The 16,140-nt window shown below is 39.3% G+C and overlaps 1 protein-coding gene across 4 annotated transcripts in view; it reads right to left on the bottom strand.

The window, feature by feature from the left end:
- Positions 1-16,140, bottom strand: part of ARHGEF28 (Rho guanine nucleotide exchange factor 28) — a 3,217,901-nt gene that overhangs the window by 2,206,796 nt on the left and 994,965 nt on the right. The window lies entirely within an intron of this gene.

Here is a 16,140-nt window from a genome sequence, read left to right as displayed (position 1 = left end):
TTTGCTAGGCTTGTAAGGGCCCTGGGGCCATTAGCCTAGTAACTTCCTTTGATCCTATATTAAATTATCATGTATGACATAGGCAAGCTTACATTTATATAAAGGAAAGTAAGCCATACCAATACAACTCCAGCTGCAAACATTATACATTACAAGCCATGCAAACACAACTTTAGCTGCAAACATTATACATAACTTGTGATATATCCAGTCATTGTCAGCCAAACATTACATAGCTCACTCAAATCCTGCCTTCTTTTAAACCTCATTCCTCCTCTGCACGTATGATCCCACAATTCCCATTTTTTTCCTATGTAATTTGCTCCTACCCTTCCCAGTTCCAGTTGTTTTATATCTGTCACTACCTTCACTACTTCTAGTAATGCCGGTTTAGACTTAGATTTCCATTTCCTAGTAATTGTTTTTTTGGCAGCCACCATAATTAGACTTAGCAATGCCTTACAATGTCTCGGCAATTCCGATTCTGTATCATAGCTCAAAAGAATCATTTCCTTAGTTACACCAATTTGCTTACTCAGTATCTCTGACATACCAGTCTGCAGGGAATCTTTAATATCTGCCAACTCATTACACACCCAGAAAATATGTTCCAGTTACCTCTTTCTTTCCCATCACACCTCCAACATTTGCCGTCAAATTGAGGAAAAATTCTTTGGAGTCTGTATGAGGTATAAAAATACCTATGTAAGCAAAGCTCTTAAATCTTTTAGACTTTGTTACACATTTGAGAGACATACAAGGCCATGTCAAACCCAGAGCTGCTGGACATGCTACACTTAAAGAAATCCCAATCCCTCAGAGCCACACACTCCAGGGATCTAAACCTTGTCATCACAATAAACAAAACATGCTGGAGGGATAGGTTCCTGACCCAGAGACTCCCCAGACTCTGGAATAGATTGCCCATACATGTCAAGCAGAGTGCCTCTTTGGCCCTCTTCAAAAGGAACCTTGACGATTGGATGGGAGAAAGGAAATTCACCCCGGGGATCACGTCAGTCGTCCTGCTAGACAGGGGTCCAGGGAAGTAAATAGTGTGGGAAGAAATAGCCAGGGAATTGTTATGGCTAGGCTTGTATAGGCCCTAGGGCTGATAGCCTAGTACCAACCTATGAACATGCACATATCACCGCATGGTTTCTTTGTGAATTGCTTATCCATTCTCTCTTCCCAATCCTTTCTAACCTCTTTCGATTGATTATTATAGTTATGCATTATTTTAAATTTTAACAGCAATTTTTGTTCTAGATTCTACTAAAAACTCTACCAGTGCTGGTCTTTTGTTTAGGATCTCCCCTATTTCTTTCTCTTTGCCTTTACTCTGATATCAATCCTTGATAGGGAAGGCAGTCTCTAACCTGCAGTCCAAATAAGTTCTTGGCATCTTCCCATTTTATTACCTTTCCCTGTCTAGTTATTTTTTCCTAATACCGTGGTTCGTTTTCCAGTTTTTTCCAATAAATTCCAGGCCCTCCTGCCTATTGTCTGTATCACTAATTGTAGTAATCTCTATCAGCAAAATCGCTTTTCTCCACTCCCATCTTAGCTTAGTTCTTAGAATACTTTCTGCTACTTTATAAATATAATATTCTGTATGATGACTGTTATTCTACTTAAAGGTCTCCACCCAAAATCCCAGTCTCCCCTTGTTTCTTGAGCTTCCCCTGTTTTATCATCACTTTGAACTTTGAATTATAGTTTTTTTTACTTGTGCTATGTACAGAAACCTTAAATGTTTTGCTCTGAAATACCCCTTCAAATCAGGTAATCCAAGTCCACCTTGTTCTATTGGAAGAATAAGCTTATCCCACTTGACTCTTGCCATCTTCCCTCCCATATAAATGTCTTCAGTTCTTTATTAATTGCTATCCACAACCTCTCCTCTGGGTGATAAAAATATACCTGACCTGTGTATAAGACTAAACAAACTAAAAACATTTTAACTGCTTCTATATTATTTATCAATATCCATAAGTCAGAGCTTCCATTTTCTTAGTTTCTATATATTATCTTTTGTTTAGTTTCTTCCCAAATATCCTTAGCTGCCACACCGGAATCAATTTTAATCCATACTCCTAAATACTTCATTTCATCATGACCCCATAAACATGGATACTGATGAACCAGTTTGTGTGTGGGTACATAATTTACCTCTATTGTGTTTGCTTTTGTTTCATTAATTTTGTATCCTGGAAAGATCTGAAACTGCATCACAATGTTCCACAACAAGGTAATGTCTCTTTCTGGTTCTGTCAGGTATAAAATAATATCATCTGCAAACTGAACTTTTCTTGACTACCATACCAATAATATCCTTCAATTTCTAATTCCCTTATTTTCTTTGCAAATGCAATTAATGCAAATAAAAAAGAGGAAAGAGGACACCCCTGCCTGGTTCCTCTGGTTAAGCAGAAATTATCAGAGAGGACCCCCCTCACTTTAATTATCACCTCCAATCCCTTGTATATTTTCCCAATCAATCTTATAACTTTATCAGGGAACACAAATGCTTCCATTGCTCTGCTCATAAAGTTCCAGCTTACTCTGTCATATGCTTTCTCTGTATCAAGACCCACCAACAACAGTGGCATATTCTCACATTCTGCTTCCCTCTGGATCATCAGGGCCCTGTTAATGTTGTCAAATGTTTGCCTCCCCTCCACAAAACCACAGGGATCAATATCTATCAATTTTGGAATCAGTTTTGTCATTCTTTTAGCCATTATAGACAAACAATTTATAATCATGGTTTAGTATTGAAATGGGCTTGTAAGAAGCTGTATCTGATGGGTCTTTACCCTCTTTAGGTATTACAGCTACCACCACTTTCTTTCAAGATGTTGGTACTTCTCCTCCTCTTAAAATACTATTAAACAAAACTTTCCAGATTTTTATAATTTTTTTCCCTTCCTAGCTTCCAAACGTCCACAGGAATACCATCTATTCCTGAGGACTTTCATGTAGATTGGTTATACATCACTATTTTTATCTCAACTCCTCCTATCCTGTTAGTAATTGAACCTCCTCTACATCTAACCTTGGAATATTTAATTCTTCCATAAACAATTCCATTTGTACCTTTTCTTGACTTCCATATTTCTCTGCTTTATGCAGACTTTCATAGACTTTCCCAAATATTTCTAATACTTCTGCAGGATCCTTTGTAAACGTGACAGCCCTTTCTACTTTCAGTTGTCTGAGTTGTTGCACTAAAAGTTTTTGTGCTCTAGAGTTTTTATCAAAAAATAGTTGCTTAACAGCAATCTTTCTAAACTCATGTATATTACTGAGGTTGTCCCTTATTTTTTATTTAACATTCTACAGTTATTCCTCTTCTTGTTCTGTGACACTCACCCAATTTTGTAATACTTTAACATTTCTCAGTCCCTCTAAATAATTCTTATTACTTCTTAACCATATCTCCCTTTCTTTTATTTCCACCCTAATAAATTCCACTTTGATTTCATCCCACTCCCTAGCTATATCTTCAGAAGAAATTTCTATCTTCTCTAACAGCTCCTCAATAACTTCCACTACCCATTCCTTAAATTCTTCTCTTTTCAACAGAGAGGTGGTAAAGTGGCAGTGTCTCATTTTTATTTCATTACCCTGTGGTTTTATTTTAGTTATTATTGGCACTTGATCTGAAACAGTTCATGGGTGCATATCAAGACCTTCACTTAAATGCATATGTTCCTGTGAAATAGAAATGTCATCTAGCCTAGCCTAGTTTTTGTATCTTGGGGAATATGTAAATTCCCTCTGAACTCTTAGTAAGGAATTCACATCTTCCGTGCAAAATATGTTCATAAATTTCTTTAAAAATCTACCCTCCTTTGTTATAATTTCCATTCTAGTACCCTCCAGACACATCATCACTGTTGCGAATCAAATTCCAGTCCTCACCTTGCTGAAAGCTGATTATTTTTCCCAGAATTTTGTAAAGTTCCATTATAGAAGTTTTTGGTGGAATGTAAATACATGCCAGTGTAATCCTCCTCCCTTACCAGTAGCCCCTTAGGACTACAAATCTACCATTATTCTATTTTTGTCCTCTTCTATCACTATTGCAGAAATTAATATAAGTACTCCTCTCTTCCTTTGTTACTCTGCTAAATAACCAACCTGAAAACCTTACATTATCAAATGCACATGTTCATTTCTAAGAGTGTCTTTTGCAGCATAGCTATTTGCACACTACATGTTTTAATACAGTCCACTACTTTTCTTTTTTGTATTTATCTATGAGACCATTCACTTGTACAGACATTACAAAAAGCATAATATTCTTGAAAAAAATATTATTCACACATTTTAGGTATAACAGCTCTTTTGTTAAATGTCTTGTTCCAGCTTTTGTGGTACATGCATGTACTGTTTGGCAGTTTAATCCTTTACACAGTTGTTTCTTGTCATCTCCATTTCAGCCTATGTCACATCTTACAGAACCTTTTCTTTTAATGAAAACCCTCAAACAAAAATACAAACACAACCAAATACCCCCTAAAACATATTAACTTAATAATAACACACACATCTATGTGCATCTACAAATACTGAAGTTTTACCCTCTTAATAGGAACAAATGTTCCAAACTGACAGCCACACAGACAGCTTTGAGATAACTTAATAGAAAGGTTATCCATGCTAACATACATTCTACGGACTGTGGTTCTATCAGTGTTGTCTGGGTTTGTCTTATCTTTATAGCTCTCTCAGATGGGAAAACACTTGAATGCTTTCAGAAAATATTTTCTCCAATTTCTATCAGACTGTCTGCTTGAGGCATGAACAACACACAAAGCTGACAAGCATAGCTTTAACTAGGAAAAAAGCCTTACAATATTCAATATTCTTTTTCATCTACTTGCTTTATCTTAAAACTTGTTTCTAGATTAAGCTTATAGCCTCAACCCAGATATTCCCCTATGCAAGAATGAGAAAAAGTACACAAATTTTTCTTTTGTCATGCTCTTTTAGCCAGATATTTTTATACTGCAGTGCCTACAGTTCCTAAAACTGAACAAGGAGAAAGGGAGAAGAAGGGAGAAAAGAAAAAATCAGGGGGCCCTATTTACATTAGTAACCCCATTATACATAAAAATGATTGAAAACACTTTACTTTATAACATGCAAAGAAAACCATGCACCATCAAAATAGTACTATTAAGAAAAAATGATTTACTTCTAAGCATCTGGTATCATTCTAAGGGGATCCAGTATCTGTTTGCCTGGGATAACATGATCAACAAACCACGATGCCTTGCCAGAGGTAGCCTGCACCTGTCGCCCTTGGGATTCCAGATAATGGCTAAGACTCATGCCACCCCTATAGTACCTTTTTTAGGCAAGGTTCAAATGACAAATTCACCACCGTAACAGGTACAAGCAAGCAAAATCTGAGGGCAATGCTACTCAATGCTAGAAATCTAAACCTTAAAATGCACTCACTCAAGGCACTCCTTAAAATAGATAACATTGACATCTGTGCAGTGACAGAGACCTGGTTCAAGGCTCCAGAGAGCACCCATGCATTACCAGGCTATAATTCATACCACACCTTTCAGCCACCTAATCTCAACCAAAACACTAAAGGTGGAGGCGCGTCCATATTCATTAAGGATATCCACACCTCCAAGATAGTTACTCAGCATAATGCATTCGAAATTATCCAAGTGCAACTAACTCTGGGCAAGACCATAATCCAAATTGTAGCTAGCTATAGATCCCCCACCATGCCCCAGGATTCCCAATCCTCATTTCTTGATTCACTGGAAAATATTAGGGTACAAACTAACACCCTAATAATGGGCGATTTCAACTACCCTACCATTAACTGGGAAAACTACTCATGCACCAACTCTTGTGTTCAATGTTTACTGGAATTCATAAATTCCAATGCCTTGGATTGACTTATCCACACCTCCACCAGGGGCAGCAATATCCTAGACCTGGTCATTACCAACATGGGTAACCAGTGTTCCACATCAGAGGTCAATTCCTCATTGGTCAAATCCGACCACAAGCTAATCACCCTAGCCATCCACATCCCGCTCCCACCCCCATTAGAGAAACCACCGTAAAAAAATTTCTCTAAAGTGAACTTTACACTTCTTAAGACACAGGAGGCAAACTTCACGACACCCAAGCTGACAGACAAAAGAGGTACGACTGTTGCATCCTACACAAATGCACTTTATAAAAATGTATACAAGTTCTTGGAACATGCAATCCCTAACAGAACCAAGATGCTATCCTCCAAAAAAGGAAGCCAATCTGGTGGTCCCCTGCCATAAACAAACTCTACAACAGAAGGAAAATAACTGTTGCAAAAAAGAGTAAAATCTCATGATTGGAGGAACTCCCTGGTCAGCCTCAGTAAGAAGCTGAGATCCCTCATAAAATCCTCCAAAGCTTGTTACGAAAACAAAATTGTCACTGATTCTAAAGACAACCAAAAAGCATTCTATAGCAATGTCAAGAATCTTAATGGCAACACTCAGATCTACTCTGAGTTACAGCACAATGGCACTAAATACACAGAACCAATGGTTATTGCCAACACCCTGGCAGATAGGTTCAGTGCTAAATTTACCCCCCTCTCATCCCCTAAAGGGCCCAACTCTACACCGGAAGAATGCAAAGTTCCTGTAATCATGGCTGCAGAGGTAAAAAAATACACTCTCCAAAGCTAAGAACACAGCATCCATGGGACCTGACAACATGCCAGGCTGTGTTTTACACAAACTACAGAGCGAACTGGCACCCCACCTATGTACCATGTTCAATCATAGCCTCATCTCAGGATTTGTGCCCACTGAATGGCGCACAACGACGGTTATCCCACTAAACAAAGGGGGAGCCACCATGGACCCCGGCAACTACCTCCTCATTAGCCTGACGAGCCTGGTCTGCAAGGCTATGGAACGTATCATCATGGAACTTATAAACAATGACATTGGTAATATCCAAACTCTGCCACCCACTTTGGGTTTGTAAAACTCAGATCATGTCTCCTAAACCTGATAGACTTCTTTGAAGAGGTCACCAAAGATGCAGATGAGGACAAGGTGGTTCACACAGCCTATCTAGATCTCGCCAAGGCTTTTAACACCATCCCCCACTCTGAAATTATAGATAAACTCACTAAAATAGGTATAAATCCCTATGTCACAAGATGGGTTGCCAACTGGCTCACTGACAGAACCCACACTGTGAAAGTAGCAGACTCCAAATTCAACTTCAGACCAGTGACAAGTGGAGTACCACATGGTTCAGTCCTGGGTCCTCTCCTGTTTGGTATCTACTTCTTTGAAGTACAGGCTAACACAGAAGGTCTTTGGCTAACAAAGTCTGCAGATGACTACAAACTAGGAGCCATAATCAAAACTCCTAACAATGTGGACATCCTACAAAAGGACCTCAGTGAGTCAGATGCCTGGTGTCAAAGCCATGGCCTCAAGCTCAATGCCAAAAAGTGCATCGTCACCCCTTTTGGTAAAAACTCTGTACCCATGAACTACCACATGGGTGGTAGTCTACTTAACACCGAAAGTGTGATAAGAGACCTTGAGACACAGGTGGACAGTAGTCTCTCCTTTGATAATCACATCGCCACAGTAGTCAAGAAATCCTTCAATGTGCACACCTCATCACAAAAGGTTTCTCATCCAGGAAAAAAGAGGTTACTGTTCCCCTCTACTCGTCACTCATTAGACCCATTATAGAGTACAACACCCCTTTTGGTATGTACCTCACAAGACATCTACAACTGGAAAGGCCACAGAAATACTTCACAAAGAGGATTACCGGCCTCAAACAGATGCCATCTCAAAAAACTCCAGCTTTACTCCGTTGCATATCTCCTACTCAGAGGCGATCTCTACCTAACATACAAAGCTATGTCAGACTCAGAACTGTTGGACATGCTCCACTTAAAGAAATCCCGAACCCTCTGAACTACACACTCTAGGGACCTAAACCTTGTCACCACAATAAACAGAACATACTGGAGGGATAGATTCCTGTCCCACAGACTTCCCTTACTCTGGAACAAACTACCTATCTATATCAAACAGAGCTCCTCATTAACACTCTTCAAGAAAAATCTTGATGATTGGATGGGAAACAGAAAATTCACCCCAGGGATCACCTTTGTGGCTCTGCTCAACAGGGGTACAGGAAAATAATTTTCTTGGGTGGTAAAAGCCAGGGTACCTTTTGGCTAGGCTTATATTGGCCCTAGGGCCAACAGCCTAGTACCTATCTATGAACCTAAGTTAATTTTCTCCCTCTTCTCCCCCCTCATAGGAATTTACTAGGCAAAGTTCAAGAAGTCCAATATTTCAAGATTCTCTTATTCTCCATCCCCCAAACCCATTCTCTGTTTCATTTCCAACATACTCTAAGTTCTTCTAGTCAACTCTAGTGCTGTTTCTTCCCCCTCTCTCAAGCATTTTCCATTGAAACATTGGAAAAGGTTTCACTGGCACATTCTCACTATGTTCGTTATTACCAGAAGAACAATAAGCAGAAATCTCCTTCGGTTTCACAGCTCACTTTTTGTTGGACAAACTTTTGTATTTCTTCCTTAGCATGTACTTCATCAAAAATTATTTTGCTCCTCCAGGGAAAAAATATTTTGAAAATGGTTGGGTATAACAATTTGAATCTCATGCCTGCGTCTCTAATTTAGTCCTCTTCTGCCTGGTGTACAGTGAGTAGTCATTCTCCACAGCTGTCTCCCACTTTTAGTACTTTAGCCTTCTGCCACTGTTTTGTCAGAATCAGGTCCTTCTGCTGGTAAGACTGCATCTTTACTATTAACGGTCTAGGTGGTTTTCTCATAGCCTGGTTTAGAGCATACAAACGATGTGCCCTTTCAATTAACAATTCCTGTTGTGGAATATCAGTCGGCAGTTGCTTATTTGTGCTTTCATAAAATTAATACAGTCTGTTCCTTCCAGCTTCTTGGGTACAGCAGAAAATATTGAGTTTTCCCTACATGCCTTGTCCTCTAATTTTATTATTTATTGAAACATCTCTTCTTGTGCAGTTTCATATTCAGTCAGCCTTTCCTGAATTTCAACCAATGAGTTTTGTAGTTTTATCACCTTATCTGAATATCTGTTTAAAGCTTCTTCCATCCTTTTATTGTTTGAGTTGATATACTCCATCAGTGTTTCATTTATTTCAGATTTGTGTGCAGTTATCTTATACTTTCCTCTAGGTTACTGAAGTCATGTCTGAAGCTTGCACTGCTTTTTGCTGAACGACTGCAGTACTCTTCCCAGTGTTTTTCATCAGCTTTTGTTGCTGATTTTCCTTCAGGTCCTCTATTTCTTTTATTTCTGGCATCCAGACAGTGCACTTACTAGCCAGTTATTGAAATTTACCCAGAAATACAGGTCCACTGGCTTTCTCTGCTAAATTTCCATTTTCACACTGGGAATGTGCAGCTATCTATAAAGCCCCCTTCGTATTCTTTCTGTGAGAAACCTCTGAATGTACCAATTGCTGCATATGCCTGGTGAGGTACATACTGAAGGCAGCATTGTACTTAATGATAGGTCTTACTACAGCAAAGTACAATGGGATGATGGCTTACTTGGACCCACATGCCATACCTTTACTTATAAGCCTTTCAACATGAAATTATTTCCTCACTACACTAGAAATATGTTGGTCAAATCCAAATCTCTATCATATGTTTCCAAGTTCCTAACCACAGGGTCTACTCTTGGGGATATATTATCAATGCAGGAGTGACCATCTTGCCAAAAGCTACTATGGTGAACACCTTAGCATGGAGTTTTAGGCCATGAATCTGGCATCAGTTATTAGTCTGTATTAGGCTCTTTTGGAGGATATTAGTATCTTGGGGAACTGATGACTGCTCTCAATTTGCAATAATCTACAAACTTGGTTAGCTGGAGGCCTTCAAAGTTAGCCTTGATTTCAGAGAAGTAGATGCCAAACAGCAGTGGCCACAACAATGATCCCGAGGGAACCCCAGTAAAAATTATCTTTCTGAGTAGGTTGATTCCTCAGTTCTAACTTTTTGGGTGCTGTCAGTGAGCCAGCTGGCTATTCAGCAGCTGACACAATGGTTAATACCTAATTTAGTGAGCTTGCTAACAATGCCTGATTATGGTATTGTTTCAAATGACTTCACCAAGGTGAGGCAGGCAGTATGTACTGCTTTACTAAAGTGATGGTCGAAGGCAAGGCAGGTGTACTGCCTTGCCTTCAACAATCACTTTGGTAACATTCTTAAAGAAGTATACCAGATTTAGAAGGCAAGACCTGACCTTATAGATGCATACATTGTTACTGGGCTAACAATCCTGGGGGCCTTTCCAATCTAGGCAAGTTTTCTCAAAAGAATAATGTTCTGTATCCAAATAGAACACTGAGGGCCAGACATTTATAAGCTACCTCTGTCCATAAGGGACATGGGTGTAAGGCCTTGTGTAAATTTCCTGTTTCCCAACCACTGGTCTAGGTTGCTCTTAAAATGGATAATAGACAAGCTCAGCTTCACATGAATGTGAAGCCTGTTCCATAGGAGAGGCAGTCTTGGGATACATATCTATATTTCCAGCTGGTTCTGCTTAAGTCACAGGCAAAATTCAGGTCCCTAGACCTTCTATTTCTGGTGTTGTTTGACTTACGAATATGCAGGAGATTCATAAGTGTGGGGATTGAGGACGCCTTGCAAGCCAGGCATAGAACACCCTTCAGCAATCTATAGGATACTGAGTAGAGGGAAAGTTCTTTAAGTTACTCTGCGTTAGGCAGCTTTGTTATGCCTCAAATTCTATTTGTAAGGAACTTCTGAGGTCGCTACAGTTGCTGCATATAGCTGGTTAGATACATAGTGAAGGGAGCACTGTACTCTATGATTGTTCTGTAAAGAGTACAGTGGAATAATGACCTATTTGAACTTAGATGTCATGTGAGGATGCCTGGCTTGCAAGGCATCCTCAATCCCCACACTTTTTTTTTTTTAAACCATTGTCTTCGATATTTTGTAATTAGTTACTTACCAGTGTGTTTTATATTTTTATAAATAATTACTAACCAGTGTGTACCAAAATGTATATCAATATTTTTTCTCTATGTAAACTTTATTTTATTCTACACTATTTAACTTTTTTATTTGTTATTGTCCTGGAGCTTTTCTCCCTGGGCCTCTACTGAAAATGGACATATATCCAGTTAGACTAGCCCGGTCAACAAATGTAAAACAAAATAAAAATAAATGTCTTTACTGATAAGTTGCACAATATAAAAGGATTTCCACACTACTGTGGCCACATGTGTTTGAAGGTAAGGTTGCTGTCTACATGTGTACTCAAATCTCTGAGCATTGGATCGACTCTTAGGGATACATTATCAACATGGTAATTAGTCAGGATGGTCAACTTCTCAAAGGGTACTATTATGCATTCCTTACACTGAGCTTAAGACCATGGCTTTGGCACCATTTGTTAGCCAGAGATGTGATTTCTTCAAGAATACTTGTGTCGGCAGGGGAGTCTATGATAATCCCCAGCTTGCATTCATCTGTAAACATAGTCAGCCATAAACCTTCAGCATTTGCTTCCATTTCAGAGAAATAGATGCTGAAAAGGAGCAGGCACAGTACAAAGTCTTATGGGACTCTGCTAGTGACTGGCCGCTTGGAGGTGAACCTGAGCTACTTTAACCTCCTAGGTCCTAACAGTGGGCCAGAAAAATGTCGAATGTCAAAATAGCGAAAATGCCGAAAACTCAAAGTTCTGTTTTTGAGATAGCAGTACAGTGAAGATTGGGATATTTTCCCTTTCCTCACTGTAGTCCGATCTCAGAGTTGGAATATATATTTAGTGGGAGTGTGGGCCCCCACAATACAGAGTCCAAGTTTCAGAATTTTCACTTTTTTGAGTGTTCATAATTTTGCGTCTTCGATGATATGATATAGACGCGGATTTGAAGTGTGCTCAGTGCCTTTACGTAAGAGTTGTGGATTTCTTGGGTCATTGAGGGGAGCTTATAGCTTACAAGGATATGGTATCGGACCTTATTTATGGAGATCTCAATGTGCAGAAACTCAAGTCCATCATGCCGATGGATCAACCTTTAGGTATGTTTATTTTTAAGGTACATAGAGACACCTCCAAACTTTTGGCCTTTCCTGTGCAGTAGATGGACATGGTAGCCCTGCATTGCTGGTGTACTCTTTATGGATTTAAACTATGTCTCACTAACTGTATAGACATCTACATTCTCCTAGGTGAGGAGTATCTGCAAGGAGTGAAGTTCCTTGTTCAGACTCCTGGCATTCAGCAGGAACACCTTCAGATTTTCCTGGTTTGGTAAAGCAATGCCAGAAAGTTTATCTGGTTGACAATGCCTAAATAATGGAAGCATAGGAGTTGAAAAAGTTTTGGCCAATATTCAAAATCCCAGTTTGGACAGGTGCAGACCATCCATGGTGAAGCAGCATGGTCTGTCAAACACATCCTACCAGAATGATACATAACTGTCCCCAAAGGTCTATTCCCCACTCCAAACACTTCAAAAAGGAACTAAAACTTCACTGACTTGTCCCTGTCTTGCACCCACCTAAACCACTACTCCACTATATTTCCTCTCCCCCTCTCCACTGACTTCCATCTACTTATCCTCCAAACTTTTATTTTTTTTTTCCCTTCCTAAGTTCTTACCTTCTCTATGATTTTAACCCTTATGATTTACTGCTCCTACACATATACATTGCAGTGCATATCTGTATACTTGTGTGTGTAGATATATATATATATATACATATATATATATATCTATATATACTTGTAATCTCATTACTGTTCTATACCTATTCTGTATTACTTGCATTTACCTTTTTTGATGCATCTCTGCAACTTATGTACAATATGTATAATAATTCTCTATTTGTGCGTGTAACTTCTCTACTTGTGAGTGAAACTTCTACTGTAATCTGTCTGTAAGTGAAACTCTGTACTGCTAGTAACATTTGTAATATAAATTGTCTTTATTGGAGCTTTTCTCTTCGGGTCTCTGCTGAAAATGGGCTTTTAGCCCAGTTGGACTAACAGGGTTAACAAATGTCAAATAAATAAAATACTGTACCTCCTTCGAATGACACCATACTTTAAGCCAATTGTTAAAGTCATTTATTTTCTGTTTGTATTATGGCATCGTTCTATAAGGTAGAATGCTGCTCAATGCGAGGTTCATACCAGTCTGGGACACACAGTCACAGATATGAGTCTCTTTTCATATAGTCCAGGGTGGTATGTTTCAGATCATTAACACCTATGTGGACTATGACCAAATCATACTTGAACTTGGGATTAAGTGACCTGAGTATGTGGATGATTTGACAGACTCTATTCCCTGATAGGGAGCTGACCATGACTCTCTCTTTGCTTAGCCTGGTGAGAGAGACTTCTGTGTGTCTCACTATAGAGTCTCCGATGACCAGAATACAAGGTTATGAAGTGGTTTACCTTATGGGCTTAGCAGGTGAAACTCCATGGGTTATGGCAGTATGTGTCTTGTTGAGTGTTGTTTTTGTGGAGTTCTCTTGAGGCTGATGATGACGTTTTTGTTTGTGCACTGCTTGGGTGTTCTCTGTGGTTTGGAGAGATTACATTTAAGACTCTCAGCATTTGTGGGTCTATGTGATTAGCCTTTACAATGTGAGGTGGTGTCGTGTGTGTGCTACTGACAACCTGTTTGGTAGTGCAGGTGCTTGCAGGCACCTGCCTTTCCTGCAATAAAACTACATCTACTGCATACCATATTCATACATTTGAGGATTAGTTAGTTGTTGGTATGCATGAGGCTGTTGTTGCATTGCCTCAGAAAGCTCACATCCACCAGGCCAGCTGTGCAGATAGCAGGGAAGTGCACATCCATGGTTTTGAATCTTAGTTGTTTATTCTACAGAGGGACAGTACACGGTAGGTTCTCAAAAGACTAGCTTGGTTGCTGTAGGAGTGCAAATTACTAACAAGGCTGCCTAAAACTGTCTGTGGTCAAGATTGAGTGGTGGGTGCTTCTCAGCATGCAATCTAGTTGCTCAGTTTGCAGATAAAGGACTTTGTCAATAGAGAGGTGGTTGTATACAAAAACATTCAGTGTAGGTGTCTGTGTCCACACATGGTGCTAACAAAGCTCAAACAAACAAATTAGCAGTCTAGCCAACAACAAGCAGGCACTTGGAGGTTTCAAACTGTAACTCACCTCAGAAGTGATCTGGCCACCCCCTACTGCCACTACCTGAGTATGAATGACTTGAATGAGCTTCTTCTTTTTAATTTATCCCTCAAGTTTAGTTTGAGGTGTTGCAAGTCTGGGGGACTGCCTAGGGACACCAATTAACCTAGTTATCACTCTGTTCAATACCGTCTGAAGTGGACAAGAGGTCTTAGAAAGGACTTTTACCATCTTAGATGTAAGCAAGCTGTCTTAAGTACAACATTCCTCAGAAGGGGTATTAGTCTTTTTGTCATGCCTTCACGTTTTCCTCTGAAAACTGTTGAAGCAGGTGTCTAATCCACAGAGAAGTAGGATGGAAGCTGCAGAGACTTAAACATGGGTTTAACTACACAAATTATCATTGACTGTCTTTGGGTCATTAATTCTTGGAAAAAAAAAAGAAGCAAGCTCTGGTAGGGAAGGGTCACATTTTCAGATCTGCATTATGGGCTACTTAGAGTTAGATGCCAATGGACCAGTATCCAGGGGTGATATAACATTGATCCCAGTTGAGGTTTGGCAAGGTCTCATTGCTGCTGGCCTCCAGACAGGCTTTGTGAGTTGGAGCCAGACTCACATGCCTTTGAGGGATTCACTGAGTCTCTAAGGCTTCATTCACTCTGCCCACTTCTTCAGAGACTAACTTCTTAGGCTCTTCTACCTTCTAATAATGCTTAATTACATTCTTTTTAGGCCCACTGAGAGAGCCTTTTCTTCATAAATAGACATGAAAGGAATACATACCCCTTGGTTCAAAGCAAGGAGACTCTGGTGAAAAGGGAAAGTTTTCAGGATTTTTACTAGTTTTCTTAAAATAAGAATACATTTTACATGTTGAAATGAGGTGATCTTCCTCCAAATGGAATGATACTGAGGGTGGAAATCCTTTGGTGGGATCTACCAACCACTAGCACACTTGCTAGAGATGTTTTCTGATGTCATCAGCCTCAAAATAAAAATTCCAGGAGCACACCAAATTAGAAGCACATTTCATAGCTCTTAGCATTCTACACAATAAAGAGCAGCAATTAATTTTAAGGAGGCAAAGACATTTTTTCACAAAATGATGCATATCACTTTGGAAGTTACCTGGAAGACATCAATAGACTGGCCAAAGTACCAAATGCTACAATACAAGTACTAAAGACACTACATGCTACTGATGTATAATTTCTGCTAATCTTTTTGATGATGTTTCTGGTATGGACAGACCACCATTCAGCAATGGGGGCATTCAAAGTTCTGAAAGTCAGGGTAAATGGGTGAACATCTGCCTGCAGCTGAATTCCCATGTATGATGAATTATATAGCAGAAGTGCTCCCTATAATGAACATCTAGCATTAAAGGGGTATGAAAGGATATAAAAATGAATAGTACAGTATGCAAACAGCAACTAACATAAAAGCCTGTTAACCATGAGATGCAACAATCCCAAAGTTAGACATTGTGAATGAAGAGGAACATGAGGAAGGGGAATTTCCATTTCATGTTGGCTTAGTGGGAAAGTCCTAACCCAACTGAGAAATGGCAGTATTTGCATGATTTTTAGATTCTTGGATATTATGATCTTTCATTCAGTGACCATTCTGTAACCATTTTTTTTTTGTTTTATAATGTTGCACTGCAACAGACTTGCAAAATATAACACTGTACAAAACTGAGACTTCACCACCGCTGGTCTTCTTGCATAAAAGGCTGCAGAAATTTAAAGAATTATTTGCACAATGTGACCATATTCCAGGATTGTGATTGCATGCAGTCATGCTTCTAGGGTTGCATAACTCTCAAACCACAGAGGATGTAGAACCACTGTGGGAAATATAGGTAGGATGACTATGCAATTAACCAGA

Source organism: Protopterus annectens, chromosome 2.part2 (genome assembly GCF_019279795.1).
Source record: "Protopterus annectens isolate FY-2018-M chromosome 2.part2, PAN1.0, whole genome shotgun sequence".
NCBI classification, from domain to species: Eukaryota; Metazoa; Chordata; order Ceratodontiformes; family Protopteridae; genus Protopterus; species Protopterus annectens.
The sequence above is the reverse complement of the archived record's forward strand: the minus strand, read 5'-3'. Positions and strand labels throughout refer to the sequence as shown.